At 39.7% G+C, this 14,604-nt stretch overlaps 1 protein-coding gene and 1 non-coding gene across 2 annotated transcripts in view; one reads left to right on the plus strand and one right to left on the minus strand.

The window, feature by feature from the left end:
* Positions 1-673: 673 nt before the first annotated feature.
* TRNAK-CUU (transfer RNA lysine (anticodon CUU)) lies at positions 674-746 on the minus strand. The gene has a single exon. It is a non-coding gene; the product is annotated as a tRNA-Lys (tRNA).
* Positions 747-4,477: 3,731 nt separating this feature from the next.
* PAK2 (p21 (RAC1) activated kinase 2) overlaps positions 4,478-14,604 on the plus strand; it is a 90,203-nt gene continuing 80,076 nt past the window's right edge. Inside the window, exon 1 of the mRNA XM_059163040.1 lies at positions 4,478-4,616. The gene's annotated coding sequence lies outside the window, so the exon portion shown is untranslated. The remainder of the gene's footprint in view (positions 4,617-14,604) is intronic.

Consider the following 14,604-nt stretch of genomic DNA (forward strand, 5'->3'; position numbering starts at 1 on the left):
TATATAAGAATATATATAAAGAATATATATAAAAGAATATATATGTATGTGTGTATATATATATATATATTCTATATATTCTGAGCCACCCATGCGCACCAAGCACTGTATTTTTTAAATCAGTTTTGTAATTCTGTGTATGGCTTTTTTTGTTTAAAGTGAAAAAAATGGGTACTGTCCTCTTGGTCATTTTGTTCCAGTATTTGTATATATATAAAAAATATATATTCTATATATATAGAAATGCATATTTCTATATATAAATAAATATATGTATTTATATATTTATTTTATATCTTTATATATTATATAATTATATTATATAATTATTAATATATTATATATTATATATATATATTTCTATATATATACATATTCTTTTGTATATCAGAACCAAGTTTCATCAGTATTTAAATGAGTTTTCAAGTTAATATTTGAGATGGTGGCCTGGGATATGATTCAGCCATTTATTCATTTACACAGGTATTCAAGGGTGTAATAAAAATGTGAAAGTGAATGAAGAGTACTTTGATATGACTCTTTGCCTACTAAATGGTTGCAGATGACGTCACTTTTTTTGACATTACTTTTGATAGAATATTTCTGGTTTTGAACTCTTTATTATCTTCTTTGGATACTTTGAATAAGCACTTTATTTTTTTAACAAGTTCTGTGCCCAACATGGGGCTTCAACTCATGACCCTGAGATCAAGAGTCACATGCTCTACCAACTGAGCCAGCCAGGCACCCTAAGCACTGTATTTTTAATTTTTTTAATTTTTATTTTTTTTTAAGGTTTTATTTATTTGACAGAAAGAGCATGAGAGGGACGCCTGGGTGGCTCAGTTGATTGGATGACTGCCTTCGGCTCAGGTCGTGATCCCGGAGTCCTGGAATCGGGTCCCGCATCCGGCTCCCAGCTCCATGCGGAGTCTGCTTCTCCCTTTGACCTTCTCCTTGCTCATGCTCTCTCTCACTGTCTCTCTCTCAAATAAATAAATAAAATCTTTTAAAAAAAAAAAAAAAGAAAGAAAGAAAGAGCATGAGAAGTTGGGGGAGTGATAGAGGGAGAGGGGAAGCAGGTTCCATCCAAGGACCCTGGGATTATGACCTGAGCCAAAAGTAGCTGTTTAACGGACTGAGCCACCCATGCGCACCAAGCACTCTATTTTTTAAATCAGTTTTGTAATTCTGTGTATGGCCTTTTTTGTTTAAAGTGAAGAAAATGGGTACTGTCCTCTTGGTCATTTTGTTCCAGTATTTGTTGAACTTTTATGGTTTATTTTTCTTAAAGTGTTAGGTTATGTTTGTTCAGATAAACAGAGATATGAGTTACCTCAGCTAAGGGTGGTGATGAGGCAGAGATGCGTGCACGCGCGTGTGTGTGTGGGTGTGTGTGTATGTATCTAAGCCACTCTACCAGGAATTTAGATTATTTAGCTAGGTCTCATGGAAGATGGTAGATATATGGCTTGGAAACTAGAAAGATCTAATGCAGCTCTATTGATTTCAGAATATAATGAGTTTAAGAACGATTAGAGGAAGATATTCTATTTATTTTAGTTACTCATATTTTGGTAATTGGTGCTCAAGATATGGAGATAAATTAGGGTGAGATGACTAACATCTTTCCACATTATCCTCCAAACTTAGAAAATATACTACTGGCAGGTAGTTGAATGTAGGGTTTGGTAGGCTGTGAGAGAATGAGATAATATGGATTAAATATGCTCTTCAGGATTGTCCTAACCAGTGATAGGATGGGTAGGTTTAGCTAGCTATCTGATTTCTTACGTCTCACACCTTACTTCTGGAATCAGTCTCCTCCTGAAGTATATCTTTTGAATGAGTTCCTTTAATAGGTCTTTGTCTTTTTTAAAATTGAAGTATAACTGACACACAGTTTAGTTTCAGGTGTACTGCATAGTGCATAGTGATTCCACAAGTCTATGGTTTTGCTCTGCATAGTGCATAGTGATTCCACAAGTCTATGGTTTTGCTCTGCCTCCCAAAAGTGTAGGTACCATTGTCACCATACAACACTGTTACAATACCGGCAACAGTCTCTGCTTTTGTCTGATTCCTTTTTTTTTTTTTTTTTTTTAAGATTTGATTTATTTATTTGACAGAGAGAGCAGAAGAGAGGGAATACAAGCAGGGTGAGTGGGAAAAAGAGAAGCAGGCTTCCTGCCAAGCAGGTAGCCTGATGTGGGTGGGGCTTGATCCCAGGACCCTGAGATGATGACCTGAGCCGAAGCCAGACACTTAATGACTGAGCCACCCAGGTGCCACTGATGATATCTTTCTTTCACCTTCATATGACTGATAATTTAGCTCAGTCTACATTTGTAAGTGTGGTTATTTTATCTTGGTACTTTGAAAATATTTCCCACTGTCAACTGGCACCCATTGTCTCAGTTCAGAAATGTTCAGAAATTTAATAGTTGTTTCTTTGTAGGATATGTCTTTCCTTTCCAGTTACTTTTTCTATGGTTTTCTGCAGTTTGATGTTGTTGTGTTTGAAAAGATCCCTTTTACTTATCCTGGTTGGGCTTCATTTTGCTTCCTGAATCTGAAGATTCTTGTCTTTACTCAGTTCTGGAAAATTCTTAGCCATTATCTCATCATATACTGTCCCTTTTGTATTCTCTCTTCTCTCAGAGTTCTTGCTAGGTGTATGGTAGACCCTCACAATATATCCCTAATGTCTCTCGATCTTTCTTTCATATTTCCTTTGTCTCTGGGCTGCCCTTAGTAATTTCTTTAGATCTGTCATCCAGTTTACTAATTCTCTCTTCAATGTGTAATCTACTGTTTAACCCAAACATTGGCTTTGGTTGCAATTATTAAATTCTTTATTTGTAGAAGATCTACTTGTTACTTCTCAAAGCTGCGTGGTCATATTTTTTAAAAAGCAATATCTTGTTTCTTACTCCTGTATTATTTTGTTTAATCATTTAAATTTATTTTATTTTAAAAGATTATTTATTTATTTGACAGAGGGATAGAGACAGGGAGAGTGGGGACACCAGCAGGGGGAGTGGGAGAGGGAGAAGCAGGCTCCCTGCTGAGCAGGGAACCGGATGCAGGACTTGATCCCAGGAATTTTCCCTTCTGTTCTTGCATCTGTATACTACATTTTCCATATAGCAATCTAATGATCTTAATGTATAAGCCAGATAAATTCACTTCCCTGTTTGAAACTCTTTAATAGCTTTTTGAAATAAATCCAAACTCCTTAGTATGGCATTCAAGATTCTTCTTGACCTGAATCTTACCTACTCTAATATTTTTTCACAGTACACTACTCTTGCACTAAGCTCAGGCTACACCGGTCTTCTTTACTGATCATAGCAAGCCTTTTTCTTGACCCTTTTGCCTGTAACGCTTTCTCCTAGGAGCTTCTTATGTCTCTCTTCTGTTCTCAGCTTAAATGTTGTCTCCTTAAAGATGCTTTCTCTGACCACCCAATCTAAAATAATCTCCCCAGTTTTCTTCTCATACCCGATATCATGAGTTTAATTACTTGTTCGCATATATGTAAGCTCCACAAAGGCAAAGTGATTCATGTCCACCTGTTATCCCTGATGCCTAAATGATACATTTTAGATGTTCAAATGTTTGTAGAATTAGTGAATACGCTGATGAACTCCTCCCTGGATAAAACATGAAGGCTTTAATTTCAAGGAGGTGGGACTTCATTTAGCAGCAAAAAAACAATAAGAGTTTGTAAGTAAAATGCAAAATGGATAACAATGTAGTTGTTATCATAAACAAATGTACGGAAGCAGATTTCTATACAGCAATGTTGGTCAGCATCATTGACTGGCAAGGACCCGAATGGAGACAATGCTCAAAGGAGGGACTGGCTTTCTCAATTTAAAGATTTTTAAAAATTTATTTGTCAGAGAGAGAGAGAGCAAACACAGGCAGACAGAATGGCAGGCAGAGGCAGAGGAAGAGGGAGAAGCAGACTCTCTGCCGAGCAAGGAGCCCGATGTGGGGCTCGATCCTGGACGCTGGGATCATGACCTGAGCCGAAGGCAGCTGCTTAACCAACTGAGCCACCCAGGCGTCCCTCTCTTTCTCAATTTAAAGAACACTCTCCCCGCCCCTCCCACCGCCAAGAAGGAAAAGAAAAAAAAACCGTGAAAGAAAGCGAGAAGAGCCGGGTGCACGTGTCCAAACTACGACTCCCAGCAGCCCTCGCGCGAGCCCGCCCATCCGGAGGTGGTGCGGGTCTCCGCCCGGTGGAGCTCCGGGCTTGGGTCAGAGAGGGGCGGTGTTCTGGCCCCGCCCCTGCCCGCTCCCAGCCGTCGCCCTCCCCCAGGGTTGTGGCCACGCGCAGCAGCGGCGGTTGTTCCGCTTCCCCTCCGGCCCGGGCCGTCGCCATTGCCGAAGGCTCCCTGCCCTCCCCTGCCGGCGCCCGCGGGGCTCTGCTGCCGCTCGGCCTAGCGGTAGCCGCGGCTGCGCTCCAGCGCGGCTTGTCTTCCCGCCCCGCTTCCCCTTCCGTCCCCGCCTGCCCCGCGCCGCGCGCTTGCCCGGGGCGGCTCCGGAGCCCGCCGGGAGCTCGGACCGAGGCGCCTCGCTGGGGCGGGGACCTTTCCTCGCCTGGGGTAAGTGTGCAGACAGGCCGGGACGCGGGCCGTCGCTCTCTTCCTCCTTCCTCCTCGGCGGCCTGGCCGGCGCGAGCGGCCCGCAGCAGCCTACCTGCCGGGGGCAGCGCCGGGGCAGCCGCCACCTGCGTTCCGGGAGCCGCGGCTCCTGGGGCGGTGGCTCATTGTCTGCTCCCTAGGGCTGTTTTCTTCGGCTTTAGCCCGAAATGGGAAGCTCGCTAGGCTGGCGAAGTCTAACTCTTCCTGGACCCAGCCCTGCCCAGGGCCGTGCCGCGCCACAGGCTCTGCCCACTCTCGGTCTCCCTTCTCTCGCATTTCAGCGTCCTCCTGTTCTCAGTTTAGTGGTCGACCTCACGTCTCGGCTTTTCGTCCTCGATTTTTCCTGTCGTACGGAGTCCCTCCTTGCTACCTCTCCGGTCGTCCTAGTTTCATCGGTTAGGCATATTGTCTCTCGTCCCTGTACTCTGTTCTAAACTGCAGTGTGCGGTCTCTTCCATATTCCGCGTTAGTGGGAACGCATAGTGTTCCGAGGGTTTGAGGGCCTCGCCTAATACCCGAACTTTCGGATCTTCTCGTGATTCTTGTTTGGTCTTCAGCCAGGGGGTGAATAGTTGCTTCTTTAGGTAATTTAGGCGAAGGTTGGCTTTTCACCGCGTTTGGCTTTAACCCAACGCACATAGGACGTTGCTACAGTCTTCGGTGGACTCAGCCTTTTGACTGATTCTTTAAAGATAAAGTCATCCCAGAGCTAAAGTGTGAAAAGTGATTTCTCTTGTTGGTTGGTGCGGGGCCGTATCCTCCTTGTAGCTTCATTTTAATTGGAAGTCGTGAGCGTGATTTGTTTCCTCCTTGATAAATCATGCCAACTCCCATTGATATAACTGTTTCAATTCTACTTTACAAGTTATCTGTAGTTGTTTGTTTTCTTTTTAACCTCTAAAAGACAATCAAAATGGTTAGGCCTAAAATTAGACAACGACGAGTTGTGTTTTGGATCAAGGTTGTGCACGTCACGTTTTTTCCCCTTCTCTGTTTGACTCTTCCGCTCTTATAAGTAGGCAGGATATTGAAATTTACAAGAATTTGCTTGTGGGGTTTTGTTTTTTGTAGGATTGTCCAAAAGAATAACATTAAATAAAATTAGATTGGGGTGAAGACAGTGAATAGTAATTTTTAAAGCAGGTTAGAACTTGTCAACTTTGCCAGAAGCTCAATGGCATTTGTGAAACACACTTATACTAACTCCTAAGTATCTTTTATGGCTATGTGGAAACATACATGTATATACACACATACAGATACATATGAATGGAAAGCATTGTTCATATTCTGTTAATACAGGGTATTGATTAAGGCAATTCCTTAATCCTTAGCTTTTAAATCTATTAATTACCCAAGAAAAGTGATTTACATTGTGAAAAATGAATCTTAAAATGTTTTTGACTTGTAATATATGTAGGTTGTTAAGCCCAGTTTCAGGTTTGGTGAAAGTGGTTGATCAAAATTCAGTAAATTTTACTTTCACTAAATACTCTACTTTTACCTAAGTGACTTTGTACAGAGCTTTAATACTATCATCATTTGATAGTGTCAGTTGTCAATTTGAGAGGTCTTATTGGTCAAAGGGGCCTAATGTACAGAAATGTTGGAGTGTGAAATTTGGTCTGTTGATGTCAGTCTCTCTGTCAGTTCTTCTATAAGCAGATACTTTTACCAAGGAAGAGTGACTGGATATTCCTCTTCACTTAGAAGGGGTTTGATTCCTGGTTTACAATTATTCAAAAAGAGAATTATTCTTCCGGACTTTGTGGCATTTAATACTAACCATCCAAACCCCAAAATAAGTTTGTATTTGGAGTGTATCTGCTAAACAGATGAATAGGGATTCCCCTGGTTCTCTGATCTTTATGATAGGCAGGTTTCCAAGTTGGCATGGTTTACAGTGGTGTATATTTCTTTTTAACTATAGTTTTTTAAAGAAAAAACATAAAGGATAGCTAAGGATAAACTTTCAATTATACTTTTTAAAAAAGAGAACTTGTTAGAATAGATAAAGATAAAATAAGTAGGTACTTTAAAGTCATTCCTATATTTCTTCTGTCAATATCGATTATTCTATTAATCAAGTATGTTTCTTTTGACTTCCTGAAATTTTTTTTTTTTTTTTAAAGATTTTATTTATTTATTTAACAGACAAAGATCACAAGTAGGCAGAGAGGCAGGCAGAGAGAGGAGGAAGCAGGCTCGCCAAGGAGCAGAGAGCCCGATGTGGGGCTCTATCCCAGGATCCTGGGATCATGACCTGAGCCGAAGGCAGAGGCTTTAACCCACTGAGCCACGCAGGTGCCCCTCTCTCTTTTTTTTTTTTTTTTTTTTAAGATTTTATTTATTCATTTGACAGAGATCACAAGTAGGCAGAGAGGCAGGCAGAGAGAGAGGGGGAAGCAGGATCCCTGCTGAGCAGAGAGCCCCATATGGGGCTCAATCCCAGGACCCTGAGATCACGACCTGAGCAGAATGCAGAGGTTTAACCCACTGAACCACCCAGGCGCCCCAAAATTTCTCCTTTTGATTAAAACTTGAAACTAGGTCTTGTTCAAGGCTAAGGTTTCAGGATTCTGATCAGTTTGTTTCAGAAGCCCATCAAGTTAAATAAGAGGGCTAATTCCAGACTAGTCAGAGGGCAGATAAGTTACTTAAAAATTGGAGTTGTCCCTTGTATCCTTCTTGAACCTTGGTAGAAGCAGAAAGACAAGGAAAAATAGCCCCCTTGCCTTGAAGAAATACTGATTGATTTCTTCTGTAATCAGAATTTTCACTACTTTTTCATTTTAGGGTCATTAACCTATTTAAGGATAGCCATTCTGAACACTCATGTGGGATTTCAGAGTTCTAGCCTATTTATTATCTCTGAGGTACATTAGTACTTATCCTTCCATGTGTCTTGAATGGTTAGATGCTGGAGACCTGGATTTGAATCATCCTTCTTCTACCTGACCCTAGGTAAGACATGTACTCCTTCCAGGACTTGGTTGTCGTCTTCTGTAAAATGGGGATTGATAATAATAATAATATAATACAACTTTCATGGGGCTATTTAAAGGAAATGAAATAATGCAAGTAAAGTACCTTGCAAATGCAGTGCTTAAGTTCTTAATAAAGGTTAGTTATTATTCCATTCTAAAATAGGTTTGGGGCGCCTCGGTGGCTCAATCGTTAGGTGTCTGCCTTCTGCTTGGTCATGATCTCAGGATCGTGGGGTCAAGCCCCGCATTGGGCTCCCTGCTCTTCAGGGAGCTTGCTTCTCCCTCTTCTAGTTCCCTTGCTTGTGTTCCCTCTTTCACTGTCTCTGACAAATAAATAAACAAATAAATAAATAAAATGGGTTTTACATTTAATTGTTACTGTAGCAAATATTATGCTTCCAAACTTAGATTTAAGAAATTTAAGAATGCTTTCTGGAGGGGAGCCTGGGTAGCTCGGTCGGTTAAGTGTCTGCCTTTGACTCATGTCATCATCCCGGAATGAGTCCCCTATGGGGCTCCTTGCTCACTGGGGAGTCTGTCTCTCCATCTCCCCCTCCTTGTGCATGCTCTCTCTCTCTTTCTCAAATAAATAAATAAAATCTTCAAAAAAAGAAGTGCTTTCTGGAAGAGATTGGGATGTCAGGACCAATTTTCTGAGACCATAACTGTTAAAATATTGGGGGGAAAAAAGCTTTGCCACTGATACAAAATACAGGTTTTTCAAATTTTAAAAAGTATGTGTATTTCTCAGAAAATTTGAAGAGTAGCGAAGATTATTAAGAGACAGGACAGGGGGACGCCTGGGTGGCTCAGTTGGTTGGACAGCTGCCTTCGGCTCAGGTCATGATCCCGGCGTCCTGGGATCGAGTCCTACATCGGGCTCCTTGCTCTTCAGGGAGCCTGCTTCTCCCTCTGACTCTGCCTGCCTCTCTGTCTGCCTGTGCTTGCTCTTGCTCTCTCTCTGACAAATAAATAAATAAAATATTTAAAAAAAAAAAAAAGGACAAAAATCACTTTGTCCTCAGCCCCCAGAAATAAGCATCATAATGGACTAGGGGTTTTCCCCTTATTTTTAAATTCCAAAAGTAGCCTGTGCTTATTATAAAAGATTCAAGGCAACCCAGTTATTTAGAATAAAAAAGTAAAACTTGCTCTTTCCTCACTTTCTAGTTCCATTCCCTGGTACCACTGTTAACAATTTTGTTTTCTTTATGCAGAAATAAGCACTGTGTAGTTTTAACCAATTTTTAAAAATACAAGGTCTGGTAATTACATATTCTTTTCCATCTCAATATATACAGTTGTACTTCATCTTTTTAATGGTCATGATATAGTCCATTGTCCTTTAATTATTCATTTTTTTAAAGATTTTATTTATTTGACAGAGCCGAGAGAGAGAGAGAGAGAGAGAGAGAGCGAGCGAGCGCCCGCATGCACACAAGCAGGGGGAGTGGCAGGCAGAGGGAGAGGGAGAAGCAGGCTCCCCGCAGAGCAAGGAGAGGGATGTGGGACTGGATCAAAGGACCCTGGGATGAGCTGAAAGCAGTCACTTAACCAAGTGAGCCACCCAGGTGCCCTATTCATGGTTCTTTATGTTGCAGTAATCCCACCTTATCCACAGAGGATATTTCCAAGACCTCCAGTGGCTGCCTGAAGCTACAGATAGAGTAAAGCCTGTATAAACTGTCTTTTTTCCTTATAACATACCTGTGATAAAGTTTAGTTTATAAATTAGACCCAGTAAGAGATTAATAACAGTGACTGGTAATAAAATAGAACAGTTATAACAATATGCTATAATTAAAGTTACGTGAATGTGATCTATCTCAGAATATCTCATTAGACTGTACTCATGTTTCTTGTGATGATGTGAGATGATAAAATCCCTACATGATGAGATGAAATGCGGTGAATGGCAGAGGCAGTGTGATGTAAGGATAGGTTACCATTGACTTTAAGTTGATACTTCAGCCATGGGATCCAAGGCAGTGGTTGACTGTTGGTAACTGAAATTGCAGAAAGAGAAACTGTGGTAAAAGGGGACTACTGTACAGATCTTCATCAGCTTACGAGGGGATTTTGTCCCAATAAAAACACTGTAAGTTGAAAATGGCATAAGGCGAAACATCATCATTTTGCATAGCCTGCCTTAAACGCGCTCAGGACACTTTAGGTTAGACTGCTGGTGGGCAGAACTCTCTAAATAAAATAATACTTATTTTATTTTCAAGTGTTGACTGTCTCATGTACTTAATTGAGTAGTATACTGAAAGGGAAAAATAGAATGGCTTTAAGTGTATTAGTTGTTTATCCTCTTGATCACGTAGCTAACTGGGAACTGTGGCTCGCTGCCACTGCCCTGTATCACAAGACAGTATGGTACTGCATATTTCCAACCCTGGGAAAAGAGCAAAATTCAAAATACAGTTGCTACTGAGTGTGGAAACTTCACTTTCATGTCTTTGTAAGGATGAAAAACTGTAGGTCAAACCATGGTAAGTCAGGAACAGTCTTTATTCTCTCAATTTTGAGCAAGTAGAACTGGAGCTTTACTGGGCTTCAGTGTATCTTTGTGCACCAGTATTTCCATAAAAAAGTTTCTTTAGTGAGCATTTTAAGTTTTTTTTTTTTTTTAAGATTTTTATTTATTTATTTGACAGGCAGAGATCACAAGTAGGCAGAGAGGCAGGCAGAGAGAGAGAGGAGGAAGCAGGCTCCCTGCTGAGCAGAGAGCCTGATGTAGGGCTCGATCCCAGGACCATGGGATCATGACCTGAGCCAAAGGCAGAGGCTTTAACCCACTGAGCCACCCAGGCGCCCCGAGCATTTTAAGTTTTGATAGATGCCAAATTAACTGTCCAAAAGTCTACATCAGTCTATACTTCCTCATCAAATTGTAGAAGCTCTTCATATGTCATCGGTAGTAATCCTTCACCTTCTCTTAGGAAGATCTTTCCCATTTCATCTTTATCAAAAAAACATTATTCCTAATTTTTTTTTTTTTAAAGATTTTTTATTTATTTATTTGACAGAGAGAGATGACAAGCAGGCAGAGAGGCAGGCAGAGAGAGAGGAGGAAGCAGGCTCCCCGCTGAGCACAGAGCCTGATGTGGGGCTCGATCCCAGGACCCTGGGATCATGACCTGAGCCGAAGGCAACGGCTTAACCCACTGAGCCACCCAGGCGCCCCCCTAATAATTTTTGTATTAGGGCACCTAGCTGGCTTAGTCGGAGGAGCATGTGACTCTTGACCTCAGGGTTGTGAGTTCGAGCCCCATATTGAGTGTAGAGGTTACTTAAATAAATAAAACTTTAAATAGATAAATAAAAATATAAAAGCTTTAAATAAAACTTCAAAAAATTTAAACATATTGATAGTAGAGGTTACTTAAATAAATGAAACTTTGTATTTTGTTTATTTTTTTTTAAGATTTTTTATTTATTTATTTGACAGAGATCACAGGTAGGCAGAGAGAGAGGAACAGATGCCGAGCACAGAGCCTGATGTGGGGCTCGATTCCAGGACCCTGGGATCATGACCTGAGCCAAAGGCAGAGGCTTTAACCCTCTGAGCCACCCAGGCACCCCAACAATTGTATTTTAATCTTTTTTTCCTAATATTTATTTATTTATTTGACAGATCACAAGTAGGCAGAGAGGCAGGCAGAGAGAGAGGAGGAAGCAGGCTCACCGCTGAGCAAAGAGCCCGACACAGGGATTGATCCCAGAACCCTGGGATCATGACCCGAGCTGAAGGCAGAGGCCCCAACCCACTTAGCCACCCAGGCATCCCTTATATTTTAATCTTAATCCTTCTGAAATATGGGGGCTCCTGGGTGGCTCAGTCGGTTAAGCACCTCTGCCTTCCACAGTCTACTTGTGCTATTTCTCTGTCAGATAAATAAAATCTTAAAAAAAAATCCTTCTGAAATATGTGTGGGGGCAAGTAAGAGTTTTAACAATATAAAATAGCTTGGCTACTGAAATGAAATACGGGTATAGAAAAAGTTTCAGGAGTTGTAGGTTGCTGTGAAAATAAATCGATTATAGACATTTAGGGAATAATATTGTAATGGTTTCATTGTAAGCTCACATCTGAAAACAAACAAACAAAAATGCCCCCTTTAACCGTTCTTTTTTCCTTTTTTTTTTTTTTTTATAAGATTTCATTTATTTATTGACAGAGAGACAGAGCATAAGCAGGGGGAGAGACAGAGGGAGCAGGAGGAGCAGGCTCCGTACTGAGCAGGGAGCCCAGCGTGAGGCTCTATCCCAGGACCCTGGGATCATGACCTGAACTGAAGGCAGACACTTAACTGACAGAGTCACCCAAGTGCCCCTTGATCCCTGTTTCTTGTCATCTACTGATTTCATCCTCATCCTTCAAATTTCCACCATTGAGTGTACTTTTGGGGAGTCTTTCTTGATCTCTACTATGATATAAATATTCTTCTTACATATTTTCTTAACATGTTTTAATACACAATCCTTATTTGCGGTGTACGGAAAGCATGAATTATTTATCTGGAAATGAGAGTTAGTTCTCAATTTTTGCCAGTTGAAACTAATCAGACTGGGAGATGTGAGGAAGAACTCTTTAATGTTGGTTAAAAGTGATACACACACATATGCATGCAGAGCACTTTTAACTCATTACTGAGTTCTTCCTCAGTATTCCAGTATTTACATTGGTGAAATTTTTTCAGGTAAATGCTTAATAGGTTCTGGAAAGCTACAAAGTTTTATTTTTGCCTTGCATTCATTTCATCAGAAAAGGTATATTTTAGGACACCTGCATGGCTCAGTTGGTTAAGCATCCAACTCTTCGTCTTAGCTCAGGTCTTGATATTCGGGTCCTGAGTTCAAGCCTCACATTGGGCTCCACACAGGACGGAGAGTGGGAGAGCAAGGTGAATTTTTTTTTTTTAAGATTTTATTTATTTATTTCACAGGCAGAGATCACAAGTAAGCAGAAAGGCAGGCAGAGAGAGGGGGGAAGCAGTCTCCCTGCCGAGCAGAGAGCCCGATGTGGGGCTCCATCCCAGGACCCTGGGATCATGACCTGAACCAAAGGCAGAGGCTTTAACCGTCTGAGCCACCCAGGCCCTCTGCAAGGTGAATTTTAAGATACATTCTCAGCTTTTAAATTTTTAATTACTGGGTTTGTTTGTTTTTTGTTTTTTGTTTTTTTAGTTTATTTTGTGATTTATAGGCTTAAAAGTGAAACAGAATTATTGTATAATAAACGTGAGCAGCAAGAGGTGGGTGAAAAAAAATTTCAGGTGCTCTAAAGTGCAAAGTATTAAAGAAGGAGAAGGTACATTGGCACAAAAAATAGTGGAAATAGAACTAGATGTTTGATAAGGTGTCTCTATTGTAAATTCTTCCTGAACTTTTTTCACCTTCCTGACTAAATACTTGAAAAGAATAAAGTTGCCTTTTTTTTTTCTTAAACCCCATATTCCATTATGTATGGATAACTACTATTGATATTCTGGTATGCTTCCTGCCAGTACTTTTTCTTCCTTTATATATGTGTGTGTACATACTTTTCTTTTATAAAATTAGAATCCTGTTCTGTGTAATTTGTTACTGTGCTAAATCTTGAAAGTGTCCCTTTGTTCTTCAAGATTCTCTTAAAATCATCTTTTAATGTTTGCCTGACATTCCATTGTACAGCTGTGCCTTATTTGCTCTTTTCCTATTGCTGAATGTGTAACTTATTTTCAATATTTTATATTGATATATACTGATATGTCAATATATTGATATCAATTATAATTTCAATTGATAATATCAATTATATTGATATGTATTGGTATATATATTTATATTGATATGTATATAAATATATATACATATCATACCATTTATTATAACATTTTTGTAAAATATATATTTATATATATTATATATATTGAATATAAATATATATATTTTATAAAAATGTTATAATAAATGGTTTTCTAGTCATCCCTGATTATTTTAGAATATTTTCCTAGAAGTGGAGTTGCTGAATGAAAAGGTATAAGCATATAACAGTCTTAAGTCATCCTTCAGAGAAGTTTGCTGTGTGTCATCACAAGCAGTTTGTATCACATTTGATTGCTAGCCTCAGTGAAGCAGCCATCATTTTAAATGACATTAATAAATTTGCTTATTAGGAAAATAAAAATACAGTTTAATTTGCCTTTCTCATTTAAATTTTAATTTTGTTTTAGTTAATTTGATTTACTTCTGATAAGTACACAGATGTAACTAGATATTTGTGTCTAATATTTTTATTATTTTACTGGTCTTCAATAAAATTTTATTTACTTTTGTTTTCAAGGTTCATTGTCTTGTCTGAAAATATTATAGTAACCTTTCCTTGCTTTCCAATAGTCACAATATTGATTTCTGTTTTAGGGCTTTATTACATTGGCCAGAATTTCTAAGACATGGTTCAATAAGAGAGGTGATAATTGTCTTAGAGTATTTCTGACATTTTTACAATTAAGAATGATGGCAGTTGTTGGTTTTAGAGAGATTTTTTTTTTTAAGATTGTTTATTTATTTGACAGAGATCACAAGTAGGCAGAGAGGCAGGCAGAGAGAGAGAGAGAGGAAGGGAAGCAGGCTCCCCACTGAGCAGAGAGCCCGATGCTGGGCTTGATCCCAGGACCCTGAGATCATGACCTGAGCTGAAGACAGAGGCTCGAACCCACTGAGCCACCCAGGAGCACCAGAGAGAGATTCTTTAGGGAGAGATTCTGTTCTGACTTTACAAAAAATAAGAATGGCTTCTGAATTTTAACAAATGTTTGTGTAATACTTCTTTAGATAATGCTAATAAGGTTTTTCTTATTTTAACTACTAATAAGGATATATATGAATAAATTTGCTAATAGCCAAAGGCATGTATTATGAGGAACCAGAATCCCACTCATATTAGTCAAGTGTACAGAAGTTATCGAAAGAAT

The sequence above is a fragment of the Mustela lutreola genome, chromosome 2, assembly GCF_030435805.1.
Source record: "Mustela lutreola isolate mMusLut2 chromosome 2, mMusLut2.pri, whole genome shotgun sequence".
In the NCBI taxonomy this organism is placed as follows: domain Eukaryota; kingdom Metazoa; phylum Chordata; class Mammalia; order Carnivora; family Mustelidae; genus Mustela; species Mustela lutreola.